The following is a 15,787-nucleotide window of genomic DNA, read 5'->3' on the forward strand; positions in this document are numbered from 1 at the left end:
CCTTTAAATTGTTAATTTTTAATTATTCTTTATTCTCATTCGATGCCGTGATGTGTTTGTGAAGTGTTTTCAGGTTTACAGGGTATGAATGGCTTAAAGGATGAAGAGGAGGCATGTCAAAGTGGAAGGAACACAAGAAACTAAGGAGTTGAACAGCGATGATCGATGCACACGCATGACTAACGCATGCGCGTGAATTGGCGCATCATTTATCGACGCATATGCATGACTGACGCGTACGCGTGACAAGCGCAGATGACCATCGACGTGTATGCATGGCCGACGCGTACGCGTGACAGAGCGTCACGTGCTGCACTTATCAGAACTCGCTGGGGCGATTTCTGGGCTATTTTGGACCCAGTTTTCATCCCAAAAACATAGACTAAAGGCAAGGGCAAGGAGAGACTCAAGAAACATTCACTTTCACTAAGTTTTAGTTTAGTTTTCGAATTCTAGAGAGAAAAACAGTGTTTCTTCTAGGGTTCTTAGGATTCTTAGTTTTGGCTTTTGGATTGGATATTGAGAGAGTTGCTACTACCTTCGATTGAAGTCTTCATCGTTATAGTTTGCCTTTCTTTTACTCTACTCTTTTGTTTTCCATTTAATTGCTCGTGGTCATATTTGGATATTGTTAATTTTGAATTTATTAATGCAATGAACTATTTTTATATTTAATTCCATTACTTGTTTGATTTTCTTCAATTAATTATCAACTCCAAATTTGCTTTTATTAATTTAATTTTAATTACCATGTCATCTATTTATTCTTATTCCATGTTTTTGAAAATGGCATTTATGTTATTGATTTAAAGCTCTCAACTTGGCTTGGGAGTTGATTAATTGGATACCCTTGAGTTGGAATACTCAAGTATTAATTTGTAATTGGAAATTGCTGGCTAACTTAATTTTCACTAACTCTAATCCTTCCCTGTGAAGTGATTAGGACTTGTGAATCAGAGTTAGTATGATCCACTTGATTTTCCTTTATTAGTTAGAGGATAACTAAGTGGAAGCAACGACCTTTTACTGTTATACTTGAAAAAATCAACAAGGATAGAAACTTCAATTAATCTTCTCCTAGCCAAGGCCTTTTATTTCAAATACATAACACCTCTTGTCATTACACATTGCTTTAATTTCTGCTTATTTAATTTTTCTCATTCTCAATTTTAAAAATACTCAGAAAATTCCTAATCAATAATTTACACCATTGTGTCAACTCTTTGGGAAACGACCTGGGAATTCTACTCCTAGTTATTTATTCTTAATTGTGACATCTTTTAAATTGATAGTGGAAATTTCATCGGTTAAGACTGTACGCACAATGCAGTTTAGAAAATATAATTTTTAGAAATTCTTAACCGGCATTTTTCCACCCATCAATCCACCACAGGGAAATACGTTTCTTCATAATCTATGCCGGGCCTTTGTGAAAAATCGTGTGCCACAAGTCGGACTTTGTAGCGCACAACTTCATTTTTCTCATTTTGTTTTCTCACAAATACCCACCTGTATCCAACAGGTTTTACATATTCTGGTGTACGGACTACAGGTCCAAAGACTTCACGTTTTGCAAGTGAGTCTAATTCAGCCTTCATGACTTCTTCCCATTTTGGCCAATCATTTCTTTGTCGACATTCTTCGACTGATCTTAGCTCAAGATCCTTACTTTCATGCAGGATATTTAATGCCACATTATATGCAAATATTTCATTGACAATTGTCTTATTTCGGTCTCATTTCTCTCCTGTAAAGATATAATTTATCGAGATCTCGTCATTTTCACAATTTTCAGGTACATGAACGTCTTCTGGCGTTAAAACTATATCAGAATTTTGGACAACTGCAGGTGTCTTTACTATGTCTTTTTCGACAGGAATAGTATTTACCGCTTTTCGCTTTCAAGGATTTTTGTCTTTGGAACCAACAGGCCTGCCACGCTTCTGGTGTGTATTTGCTTCAGTGACAATTTGTCCAACTGGGACATCAATTCGAATTGGGGCATTTTTCGCTGGTATCTAAGATTTGGTTATCCTCTTTGTATCAGAAAATGCATCAGACAATTCATTTGCTATTCGTTGCAAATGTATAATTTTTTGAACTTCTAGTTCATATTGTCGTGATCGAGGATCTAAATGCATCAACGATAATGCATTCCAATTAAATTCCTTTTTAGGAAGCATATTCTCTCCCCCTAATGTTGGAAATTTTGATTCATCAAAATGATAATCCGTAAATCGGTCTTTAAATACATATCTAGTTTGTATCTCAAGATACCTCACTATAGAGGGAGAATCATATTCAACATATATTCCTAATTTTCTTTGGGGTCCCATTTTGGTACGATTAGGTGGTGCAATGGGAACATATATCGCACATCCGAATATTCTTAAATGGAAAATATTTAGCTGCTAGCCAAAAGCTAATTGCATAGGAGAAAACTGATGGTAACTCGTTGGCCTCAAATGAATAAGTGCTGCGGCATGTAAAATAGCATGCCCCCCAAACCGAGGTTGGGAGATTTGTTCTCATAAGTAAGGGTCTAGCAATTAATTGGAGGCGTTTAATAAGTGATTCTGCTAACCCATTTTGTGTATGAACATGAGCTATTGGATGTTCAACACTTATTCCATTAGCCATACAGTAAACATAAAAAGTTTGGGAAGTAAATTCACCAGCATTATCAAGACGAATTATTTTGATTGGATTTTCTGGAAATTGTACTTTTAATCGAATAATTTGAGCCAGTAATCTTGCAAACGCCAGGTTGTGAGAAGACAATAAGCACACATGTGACCATCTCGAAGATGCGTCTATCATGACCATAAAATATCTAAAAGATCCACATGGTGGATGAATAGGTCCACATATATCACCTTGAATCTTTTCTAAGAATTCAGGGGACTCAAATTCAATCTTTACTGGTGATGGCCTTAAAATTAACTTCCCTTGAGAACATGCAGCACAACAGAATTCACTAGATTTAAGAATCTTCTGATTCTTTAGTGAATGTCCATGGGAGTTTTCAATAATTATCTGCATCATGGTTGTTCCTGGATGACCCAATCGATCATGCCAAGTTATGAATTTATTTGGGCTAGTAAACTTCTGGTTTACAATGGCATGTGATTCAATTGTACTAATTTTAGTATAATATAACCCAGATAAAAGTGAGGGTAACTTTTCTAATATAACCTTTTTATTTAAATCATGAGTTGTGATACATAAGTACTCATGATTTCCCTCATTCATAGTCTCAATATGATATCCATTTTGGCGAATATCTTTAAAGCTCAACAAGTTTCTTAGAGACTTGGTAGACAATAGTGTATTATTTATTATGAATTTTGTTCCTCCAGGAAACAAAATTATAGCTCTTCCAGAGCCTTCTATCACATTGCTTGAGCTAATAATAGCATTAACATATTCTTCTTTTGGCACAAGATGGGTAAAATATATATTACTTTTGAGAATGGTGTGCGAACTTGCACTATCCGCAAGGCAAACATCTTCACTATATGTCCTTGCCATTCTCTTCAAAGACAAATAATAATAAAATGAGTAGTATGCACAGTTAAATTGAATACTTGATCGGAATTATTTTTCTAAGAAACACTGTACATAAAAATAATGTCATATACTAAAATTTTATTTTAAAACTTAACACATTTAATGATTTCAAAATTCATAAACATTAATATTTTATTATTTATATACATCATATTTAAAACTTAAATATATAGAAAATAAAACTTAACAATAAATTCTTTACATTATTTATTTACATGGATACTTAACAATCTCATATATTAAACTATTCCATCATTGATCAAATGACTAATATTTCCTTCATGATCCTCAAAGAAATCAGAAACATCATAATGAGTGGTGGAATTTTCAACATCATTTGAAACAAAATTTGTTTCTTTTCCTTTGTCATCCTTTTTCAAAGATGCTTGATAAAGATCAACCAGGTGCCTTGGTGTACGATAGGTACGTGACCAATGGCCCTTTCCACCACAGCGAAAATACTTATCCTTTGTTGATTTATTTTGCCCAATATTTCTTTCTTTATCCCACTTCTGGTGAAATCCTCTCTTTTGAACATAATTCTTCTTTCTTCCATAATTTTTCTTGTTATTAAAACCTTGCCATTTACCTCTTCTGGGATAATTTACTGCATTTACTTCAGGAAATGGGGCGACGGCAACTAGGCGCGCTTCGTGATAACTCATTATTGCGTTCAGCAACAAGAAGGCAAGAAATTAACTCAGAATATTTTTTAAATCTTTTTTCTTGATACTGTTGCTGCAGGAGCACATTTGAGGCATGGAAGGTCGAGAAAGTTTTCTCTAACATATCATTATCAGATATCTTTTCCTCACATAATTTCATTCGTGAGGTGATTCGAAACATTGCCGAATTATATTCATTTATGGATTTAAAATCCTGTAGACGCAAGTGCGTCCATTCATATCGGGTTTGAGGAAGTATCACCGTATTTTGATGATTATACCTTTCTTCAAGGTCTTTTCAAAGATCTTCAGGATCTTTTAATGTGAGATATTCATTTTTCAATCCTTCGTCAATATGACGACGAAGAAAAATCATGGCTTTGGTTTTATCCTTCTGGGATGCATTATTTTCAGCCTTAATGGTATCTCCAAGATCCATTGAATCAAAATGGATTTCAGCATCTAATATCCATGATAAATAATTATTTTCAGATATATCAAGAGCATTGAATTCAAGATGAGAGAGTTTTGAAATAATGAAAATTTATTACCTGAGTCTTCCTAAAAATTTTATCAGAGTCTCGTGCTGATAACTTGTTATAAAATAAATAAGAAAGATATAATAAATATAAAATAGAGAAATATAAATATGCTCTAATCTCGCTATAATATAAGTAATCTATATATATTTACTAATATTATAGTTATAGTATATGAAAGAAAAGTGAAAGAAGAACTTTATATATTGCACGTAGAGAGAGAAAATATTTTGTATTTTATTGTTGCCGTGTATCTCATATCTCAGGCTATGAAGCCTTATTTATATTTGTGCAAGATTATCTTTTTTAACCTTTATTAAAAGCTAGTTTTCGTAAGAATCTTAAGTTTTTTTTTCTTTGAAAACTTCAACCGTCCATATTAATGATCATCCACATCATATACTTATCTTAACAAAAAGCATGTATTTTTTAGCTTTTATCCTAGCCTATGCTCCCTACACTATCCGGTCATATTGAAATACGTGTACTTTGAGAAGGCAAGGCAGAGTCCGACAATAAAAGGCACACCTTTTATTTTTTTTAAAAGAATAGAATAATAAAAATATATTCAAATAATTTTGTTATTGATAAAAATGTATTCAAAATTTATTATTGATAAAAATATTTTTAAATAATTTAAAAAATAATAAAAATATCCAAAAATATTAATTTTTTATAAATAATAAATGATTTTTATACTTAACAAATTATTTATGTATTTGATCTAAAATTTTATAAAAATATTTAGATAATTATTTAAAAAAATTACATACAAAAAAAAGATAAAAATTAATCTCTATATTTTATTTTATTTTTTTAAAAATATTATTAGTTATTGATAAAAAAATATGAAAAATATACTTAGCATAAAATCATCAAATTTTAAAGGTAAAAATATTTTATTTTTCTAATCATACTTGCAATAAATCGCATCAAAATTTTATTTTTAAAGCATTTTTTGAGAATACATTAAATTGGGCATTTTTATCGTGTTTTAAAATTATTTGAGAACATTTTTGTTGATAATAAAATTTGAGTGTGTCTTTGTCAGCAACAAAATTATTCGGGTGCCTTTTTAGTGGTTTACTCTTTTAAAAAATATTATTTGTATACTAAAATTAATTATTATATATTTATATATAAATACATATGTAATTTAATTTATTTTTAATATAAATTTTATATTTTAATATATATTCTATTTTAGTAGTTAATTTTTAGGGTAAATGACTTTATTAAACCAAACTAATACCAATATTACGCTATTTACCCAAAATAAAAAATGGTACGTGAATTACCCACACCAGCTTTTTTATATAAATCGAAACAGTTGGGGTAGATTTAGATTCATTCATAAATCGAAACAGCTATGTTTGATTTATATAGCACCGTAGTAAATCTAAATGAACCGTTTCGATTTATATACAATTATAATGGAATCCTACTAAATCTAAACAGCTCGTTTCAATTTATGCTTTCACGTGGTCATTGTAATTCGAACTATGCTATTTCGATTTATGAAGGAGAGTGTCATGATATAATTTGAATGGGGCTGATTAGATTTAATAGGAGGACAACCTCTATAAATATGGTATGAACGTCAATTATGAATGAGAGTAAAACACAATAGCTAGTGAGGAGAGCCTTCTAGTATTAGTGCACTATAGAGGGTCGATTAAGAAAAAAATACGGTCAGGAATTAAGTTTACTGATAAGGATCTCCTGAGTCTTTTTTTGAAACGTTCAACTAGCTTCACTAAGTTCTTGAATTATATAATCCAGAAACTGGGGTCGCAAGGCGTGAAACAGGTTGAGAAATTGTTCTATAGAATCCCGATCTCAGTTTTGCGGAATGACGTAAAGTACGATTCATTCGTAATAGGGAGTGACGAAGATTTGGAAGTTCTATTCCATTATCGCTGGCAGTTTTTCGAGGTGAAGACCCCTGAGTTGTTGGCCAAGCTTGTGGATGTGGTCTCCAGCTCAGTGACAAACCCCAATTTGACGGTTTGTTTTGCATTGAATTTAGAGTATTTTGGTAACCTTTTATCACATTTAGCCTAGGAATTAGCATGACTTTGTTATCTCTCCCATATTTGTGCTTAAGTGTGAAAACATGCTCTTTAAGCCTTATTTTGATGAATTCTAGTTCTTCTTTGATTCAATAAGATGCCTTGATGTGTTTGTTAGTAATCTCAGGGTGAAATAGGCTAGGCATGGATCAAAGGAAGCAAGGAAGGAAGCATACAAGTGGAGAGAAGCATTAAAAGTCAAAGAAGCAAAATCAGAGCCATGCACGCGCACGCGCACAAGGCGCTCGCGCGCATATTGCGAAACAGGCCAAGGACGCGCACGCATACCATGTGCACACGCGCCGATGATGGCACATGACCTCATTAAATGCAACACGTGCCTGGCGATTTGAGAGGTTTTCTGAACCCATTTTTGGCGCCAAATTGCTAAGGGAAAGGAATAAAAGGATGAAGGATTAAGGGGAAGGCATCACTTTTGGACTTATCATCATCACTTCAAACCACTAATCACTTTTAGTTTAGAGTTTTAGAGAGAGAAGCTCTCACTTCTCTCTAGAATTAGAATTAGGGTTAGGTTTAGTTCTTAGGTCTAGATTTAGATTCATGTTCTTCTACTTCTACATCTCAATTCCTTGTAGTTACATTCATTCTTCTTCCATTCTTTTATTGCAATTTCCTTTATGTTGTTCTTGTATTTTGTTATAGATCTAGTATTGTTCCTTCTACATTCTTCCAATTCAATAAGAGGTAGTTCATAATAAATGTGTCTTCTTTGCTTTTCTATTGTTGATCTCTTGTTTTTGTAATTGTAGATTCCTTTAATTCTTGCATTTAATAATGTTTACTCCTCTTGCACTTTACGTGTTTGTTGAAATGTCTCTTTTAGTTTTAGTGTAGATTTTATTCCTCTTGGCCTAGGTAGAGTAATTAGTGACACTTGAGTTATCTAATTCCTTTGTTGATTGATAATTGGAGAGATTGCTAATTGGTTTGGAGTGCACTAAAGCTAGTCCTTCCTTGGAAGTTGGCTAGGACTTGTGGCTCAAGTCAATTCATCCACTTGACTTTCCTTTAATTAGTAAGGGTTAACTAAGTGGTAGCAATGAATAATTCTCATCACAATTGAGAAGGATAACTAGGATAGGACTTCTAGTTCTCACACCTTTCCAAGAGCCTTTTATAGTTTTTAGTTTATTTTCATTGCCAATTACTTTTCATGCTTCTTATCCAAAACCCCAAAATAACTCATAACCAATAACAAGACACTTTATTGTAATTCCTAGGGAGAACGACCCGAGGTCCAATACTTCGGTTTATAAATTTTAGGGGTTTGTACTAGTGACAAACAACTTTTTGTATGAAAGGATTAGTGATTGGTTTAGAAACTATACTTGCAACGAGAATTCATTTGTGAAATTCTATACCATCAAAAATCCATTCATCAAAATGGCGCCGTTGCCGGGGAATTGCAATGGTGTTATGTTATTGGTTATTGTATATATGTGAATATTATGAATATGTTTGCCTTTTGCTTCTTTGTTAGTTCTTACTAGTTTTTAGGATTTAATTTTCTTGCTTCTTATTTGATTTTATTTTTATTTTCTCTTGCTATCATGAATTCTCACTTTGGCTATGAGTGTGATTACAACTATGTTGTAGATAATGGGGGCTACAATGAAGATGTGTATCAAGAATGGGATAACCAAAGGTGGGAAGAGCCACATGCACATGATCAATCTTCATGGCAACAACCTCCACCAATACACTATGAAGAAGAGCCACTCTTTGATGCATATCAATCTAATGGCTATGGTGAACTCCCTTGTGACTTTCAAGAACCACCACCATATGCTTATGAGCCATACCCTCAACATAACCCTCAACCATACTCAAAAGCCACTTTTCACCAACCACCTTCATATGACCCTAATCCATATCCATCCTACCAACAACCATATGAGCAATATGAACCACATATAGAGCCACCACCATTCCAACATCAATATTTTCAAGAGCCACCTCCTCCATATTATTACCAAGATGAACCACCTCCAATATATGAATACTATTTTCCACCACAACCTCCCATGGAAGAATACTCATATCCATTGATCCAAGAGCCACATGATCCTAATCATATTATCCAAGAGGAACAAGAGTCAAGGGATCGTCTCAAGGAAGCATTGGATCAATTTCAAGCAACCATGGAGTGTGTTGTGCAACAAGTGGAAAGAGTGGAAATTATTGAACCACCACAACTCTACCAAGAAGAACCACCTTCCTACTATGAACCCTTCCCCCAAATTGATGAGCCCTTCCATCCACCCCAACCTCCAATAGATGACATCCTTGATGTTCTTGTTCAAGGACAAGAGGAAATGAAAAGGGATGTGCAACAATTCACGGCCGCCTTGGATGAGGTGGTAAACCGGTTAGCATCCCAATGCTTGAACACTCAAGGAACTCTCATGGCTACATGTGGGGAATAAAATGAAGAGCATAACATGAAAGAGAGATTGGTGGAGAATGAGGGAAGTTGCTTTGTATTGGAACAATTGGAGGAAGCTATAATTATTGAAGAAAGGGAAGAATTGGTTGAAGACTTAGGAGATGCGGAGCCTCCATGGGAATCTAGAATTGAAGAAAACCCCTCCAAGATGATTGAAATTGATGCTAGGAAGGAAAGTACACACCTTCCAAGACATATTCCATATGAAGACTTGGATGGGATAGAGCAAGAAGTGAGTTCCCTTGGTGATGAAGATCAAGCATCAAACCTTAGTGGTAAAGAATCCTTTGAGCATGAAGAACCTTCTCCCAACAAGATGGAAAGCAATGTGGAAGTAAATTTTTCTTATCCTCCCATTTATGACTTGAGTAGGAGAAAAGGTTTATATAAAATTGTTGAACAAAGGATTATAATTGAGAAGTCTTGTGAAGAGGTGGAAATCCTTAGAAAAAGGAGGATGGGAATTGAATACGCTTTATCAAAACCCTTGGAGTTGTCTTTGCCTAGGTTGCCATCTACTCCTTCACTTGAGTGGGTAAAATTCATCTCTATTAGCTTTATTGTCCCACTTGAGTATGGCTTGCTTGAAACGGATGGTCAACTTAGGATCCTTTGTGGGATGAAGCGTAAGCGAAAGATGTTTCGTGGTTGGCGTTGCAAATCAAGGCTCATTATGGTTGATGCATCAAACATGAGATATAAAGGTTGGAGTAGTGCTCAATTAGATGGGTCCAGGAGGATTGTTGGCCACTATATAGAGAATTCATTTGTGAAATTCTATACCATCAAAAATCCATTCATCACTCAGCCAGTTCGAACTGGAATCCCCAAGCTCCTACAACGGCAGCCTGTTCTATTTTGAAGCCAAGTGGTGCCTCGTCATTGATGCATGTGATTGCGCCTGAGGCTGTGTTGGTTGCGTCCCTGTCCTTCGCAGTGGATCTAAACCGCAGTGGTGACAGAGAAGTAGGTATTACTGATATGGTACCGGTTTCATTACATGGTTTCGCATCGAATGGTGTAGACGATCTATTGCTGGATGAGGATGAGGATGATGATATGGAGTCGGACATAATTGCCGATGAGAATAGTGAAGACATAGCAGGGAGCAATCCAGTTGGGGTGGTGGAGGGTCTAGTTCCGGGACTCAGCAGTATCCCCTGCATTTTTCAAGTTTGGACTTGGATGCCATGAGACAGCAGGGGATTCCTAGAGAACGTGCTGGATTTGGTGCCAGAGGCGCACATGATGCTGGAGGGGTAACAAAGTTTCAGGTTTGTCATCAATTTCAGGATAAAGAGGAGACCGTGTTAAGTGTGAAGACCTATAGGATCCGACGCGGGGTTTAGTACAAAGTGGTGGAGTCTGATTATCGCAAATAATATGAGAAGTGCAAGGAGTTTGGCAATGGGCGCGCATGGTGTATTCGGATCAATTTTCACTAGCGCAAAGGGATTTGGGAGGAAAACGGTACAATGGTCCTCATACTTGTCTAGCCACGTCGATATCGAGTGACCACAGGAGCCTTGACTATCATGTGATCTCAGCATTCATACTGCCTGAGCTGATGCTGCCGTGTGTATCAAGGTACTTCTGAATGCGACAGAGGCACATTTCAGTTTTAGACCGACTTACAAAAGGGTTTGGATGGCAAAGCAGAAGGCCGTGGCACAGATTTACGGAAATTGGAATGAGTCATACAACGAGTTACCACAATGGGTACTTGGTGTCCAGATGACGATGCCGGGTAGTGTTGCAGTGCTAAGGACGAGTCCTGTGCGTGTGGGGGGGGGCAAGAGGATGAAGCCCATGCCTATTTCCACCGTCTTTTTTGGACATTTCCACCATGTATTGAGGCTTTCCGACATTGCAAGCTGTTGGTGAGCATCGATGGTACCCACTTGTACGGGAAATATGGGGGGAGGGGGGACCTTGCTCGTCGCGATTGCTCAGGATGGGAATTCCAACATCCTACCTGTTGCATTCGCACTTGTGGAGGGTGAGAATGCCGAGTCATGGTTGTCTTTCCTATCCCACCTCCGCCAGCACGTCACTCCACAGCCGGGCACTTTAGTAATATCGGATCGGCACAATGGAATAAAGGCCGCACTGGAGGCTCCCGAAGGAGGTTGGCTACCACCCGCGTCCTATCGTGCATTCTGTGTTTGACATGTGGCAGCCAATTTTGCCCTCACCTTTAAGGGCAAGCATGCACGGAGGCTTCTGGTGAACGCGGCATATGCCAAGATTGAGGTTGAATTTGACTATTGGTTTGATATTCTCCGATCCAAAGACCCTGCCATGTGTGATTGGGCTAACAGGATTGACCATGCACTGTGGACATAGCATCGGGATGAGGGACGAAGATTCGGACATATGACGATGATGTAGCGTTACCGTCGGCTTAGAATTTCTTCTCGGTTAGAGGAAATAACTTCGTTGCAAGTATAATTCCAAACAGATAAACAACACCCAATCAAAGTTTAATTTTGGTTGTCACAAGTCCAACCCAATAAAAATAACCGAGAGTATTTGTCCCGGGTCGTTCTCCCTAGGAATCACAATCGAGTGCTCAATTATTGGTTTTGAGTTTCACGGGTTGAGTTGATAAAAGTGCAAGAAATTAAATGGCAAGAAAATAAAGCAAACAACTAAGGAAAGCAATTACTAAAAAGAGGCATTCATGGCAAGAATTGAGAATCTAGGCTTTCTATCCTAGTCATTAATCATAATACAATACTTAACAAGAGTTAATCCTATTTCGTCATCTCTAACATAGGAAGAAGGTATAATGTTATCTTCATATTGAGAGAAAGTCAAATAGGACTAGTTAATCTCACTCCATAAGTCCTAGTCAACTTACTAATTGAATTAGCAAGAGATTAGAGTCAATGAAAATAATATTAACTAACAACTCTAGATCATCAATCTAAATTGGGTATTAATGACTCAAGATCACCTAATTTCTCTTTCCAAGCCAAGAATGCTCAAAAACTACTCTAACATCCAACCAAGTATTTTGTCAAACACTTTGAAGGCATAAAAGGAAAGCATAATAAATTGCAAGAATTAATAAATTCTACAACTACCCAATACAAGGAATCAACAATAACAACTAAAGAAAGCAATATTAAACATGAAATACCTCAAATTGCATTAAAGAAAATTGAAATTGACAAGAGTGTTCATAAACATAAAAAATGACATAAAAGAGAATTAACAAAAGGAACTAAGAGAACAAAGATGTAGAAACGAGAAATTGCAAAGAAAACAAGATGAAAACAAGAATTAAAACCTAAATCTAGAAGGAAATTAAACTAAGAATCCTAATTTCTAGAGAGAAGAGGGAGCTTCTCTCTTTAGAACTAATCTAAGGCATGTTTCCTACACTATCTAATTGCTCCCCCCTTGTTCCCTCTTGAATTCAACATCAAATAGCATAAGAAATGAGTTGGTTCTGGGCCTAGTTGGCTCAGAAATCGCCCCCAACATTTTGCCTTTAATGAAGTCACGTGACGAACGTCATGCGTGCACGTGGATGACGCTTGCGTGTCACCTTGCAAATTCTCTCCTCACGCGTACGCGTGGATGACGCGTGCGCGTCGCTTAGCAAACCCCTCTCTCATGCGTACGCGTGGGTGATGCGTGCGCGTGGCCTTGAGTCCTCTAAATCCTCATTTTTTGTGAATTCTCCACTTTGCATGCTTTTCTCTTCACTTCTTCCATCCAATACTTGCCTTATGAATCTGAAATCACTCAACAAACATATCAAGGCATTGAATGGAATTAAAGTGAATTAAATTTAGCTATTTTAAGGCCTAAAAAGCATGTTTTCACTTTTAAGCACAAAATTAGGGAGAATTACAAAAGCATGCTATTTCATTGAATAAATGTGAGATAAGTTGATAAAACCCACCAAATTCAACACAAGATAAACCACAAAATTGGGGTTTATCAAACCTCCCCACACTTAAACCAAGCATGTCCTCATGCTAAACTCAAGAAAGAGACAAAGGGTATCAACATTTATTCAATGCAAACTATTTGTATGCAACCTATCTACATGCAATCTATCTATATGCATGCAACTATTTGGTCAAAATAAATCAATTCCCAAGAATACATATATGCACACAAGGGCTAAAGCAATAGCAATCAAATTAAACCCACGATTGAATTGAGTTATTGAAAATAGTTTACAAACTTGTAAGAAAAGAGATGATCATAGGTGAAAACACGTAATTGATCACAATCGAACCCTCACCGGATGTGTATCCGCTCTAGTCACTCAAGTGTATAGGGTTGATTCGCTCCATTCTCTCCTAATCATGCTTTCCAAGATTTTTTTCATCTAACAAGAAACAATTATTCAATGCATGCATACAAATATCATGAGAACTTATCCGTAGGTTGTAATGGGGCTAGGGTCAAGGTAAGGTTGTATATGGTCAAGTGAGCTCGAAATTTGAATCTTTGATTGACTTAAGCTCCCACCTAACCTACAACCTATACAATTCAAAATGCAAAAATTTAACTATCCATTCTTCACTTTTTTACACACTCATGCATTCTCTTTTTGATCACATCCCATATGCATTGATATTGTTACTTTACTTTGGGACATTTTGTCCCTTTTTATTGGTTCCTTTTTCTTTTTCTTTTCTTTTTATATTTTTTTTCATTTTTCTTTTGTTTTTCTCTTTTTTTTTTCTTTTGATGAATTATATACAAAGGTACCAATGCATATGGTTTAAACATTCAATGCATGAGTATGTACCCACTTTCCAAAATTTTGACAAAAATATAAAAACACCCTTTTATCCCAACTAATGTTCCCAAATTTTCCCTTACTTAAATGATACACACTCTCACTAGCCTAAGCTAATCAAAGATCCAAACAAGGGATATTTATTATTTTTTGCTTCAAGGCTTGTAATGTGCTAAAATTGAGAATAGAAGGGGTTTAGCATATGCTCAAAATTGGCTAACAATGGAAGATAAAAGGTAGGCTATTTGGGTAAGTGAGTTATTTGAAACGATGACCTCAATCATATAAGTGCATTCATACGTAAAATAATGGATATAAAGAATCAAACAAATCAAAGATTACAATCATAGAAAGAGAATAATACACACAAGAATAAAAATAGTGGTTATATAATGTAACCATACAATTAGGCTCAAAACTCACATGCTTATGTGTTCTTAGCTCAAAAACATGTTCCACAATATATATAATTCAAGTAAGTTATAAAAAAAATTACTCAAATCAATTACAAGTATCTCCTAACAGTGGCGTCGTCGGCGCCAACAGGTATCTCTTCGAATGTGTCCAGCATCCAACTGCATCTCACTGTAAACTTGTCGATGCAGTCTGCAGGAGGCAATACAACCAGCAGCTCCTGAAACCACACCCAAGCTAGACGACCGTCTTGGATGTATCGCTCAAACTCCGTCAGGCATCCACTGACGTACTGCCCATCTATCGGCAACCCCAACTGGTACGCCATGTCCTGCAGTATAATCGTGCACTCCCCGAATGACATATGAAACGTGTGCGTCTTCGGACGCCACCTCTTGACGAATGCACTGACCAATGGCTCATCCAATTTAAATCAGGTATCGTTCAGCCTCGCAAGATGGTACAAATTGGCCATCAACAAATATGGAACGATCTTCTTATCCAATCGCATACCATGCTGTTGTTTCATGCGGTGTACATCGGTGATGCTGCATAAACAACATAACAATTTCTCCGTCACGACTATACGGAAACATATCTACATAACAATATATTATTCCTAATAATCCCATAAATGCAACCAAGTAACGTAACGGGAACGAACACAAAAACATTTCTTTTATTCATGAAACTGGGCCTAATAAAAATAAGTTTAATAATAATAAAACATTTATCCATGCAGCCCAACTCACGGCTAAGATAATCGGTGACTAGTCTAACTAATATCTAATGGGCACTACACATCGTCTTCACTGTATAGTTTAATACTATATTGGAAAAAAAATTAGCGTAATTTATTTAACAGTCTTCACCACTCAGATATTTTCTACTTATTCGTAGCCACTATTTTAAATTAGAACTTTTTCGACTACACCGCTATACATTATAAAGTCACTAATCTACCCACTATATCTAGTTTAATACTATTTTTGAAAAAACTTTAACATAAATTATTTGATAGTCTTCACTAATCACATTTTTTCTACTTATTCGTAACCACTATCCAAATTAGAACTTCTTCGCCTCTACCTATGTAGATTATTAAGCCACTCATCTAACCACTCTATCTAGTTTAATAATACTATTTTTGAAAAAATATTAAAGTGAAATATTTAAAATTATTTTTGAAAAAAAAATAGCATACACTAACCTCTTCATTGATGACACCAGCAATGTAGGCAATTCCGTCTAAACGATAAAGTCAGTCCGAATTATCCCTCGTGACGTTA

This window comes from Arachis hypogaea, chromosome 17 (assembly GCF_003086295.3).
Source record: "Arachis hypogaea cultivar Tifrunner chromosome 17, arahy.Tifrunner.gnm2.J5K5, whole genome shotgun sequence".
NCBI classification, from domain to species: Eukaryota; Viridiplantae; Streptophyta; class Magnoliopsida; order Fabales; family Fabaceae; genus Arachis; species Arachis hypogaea.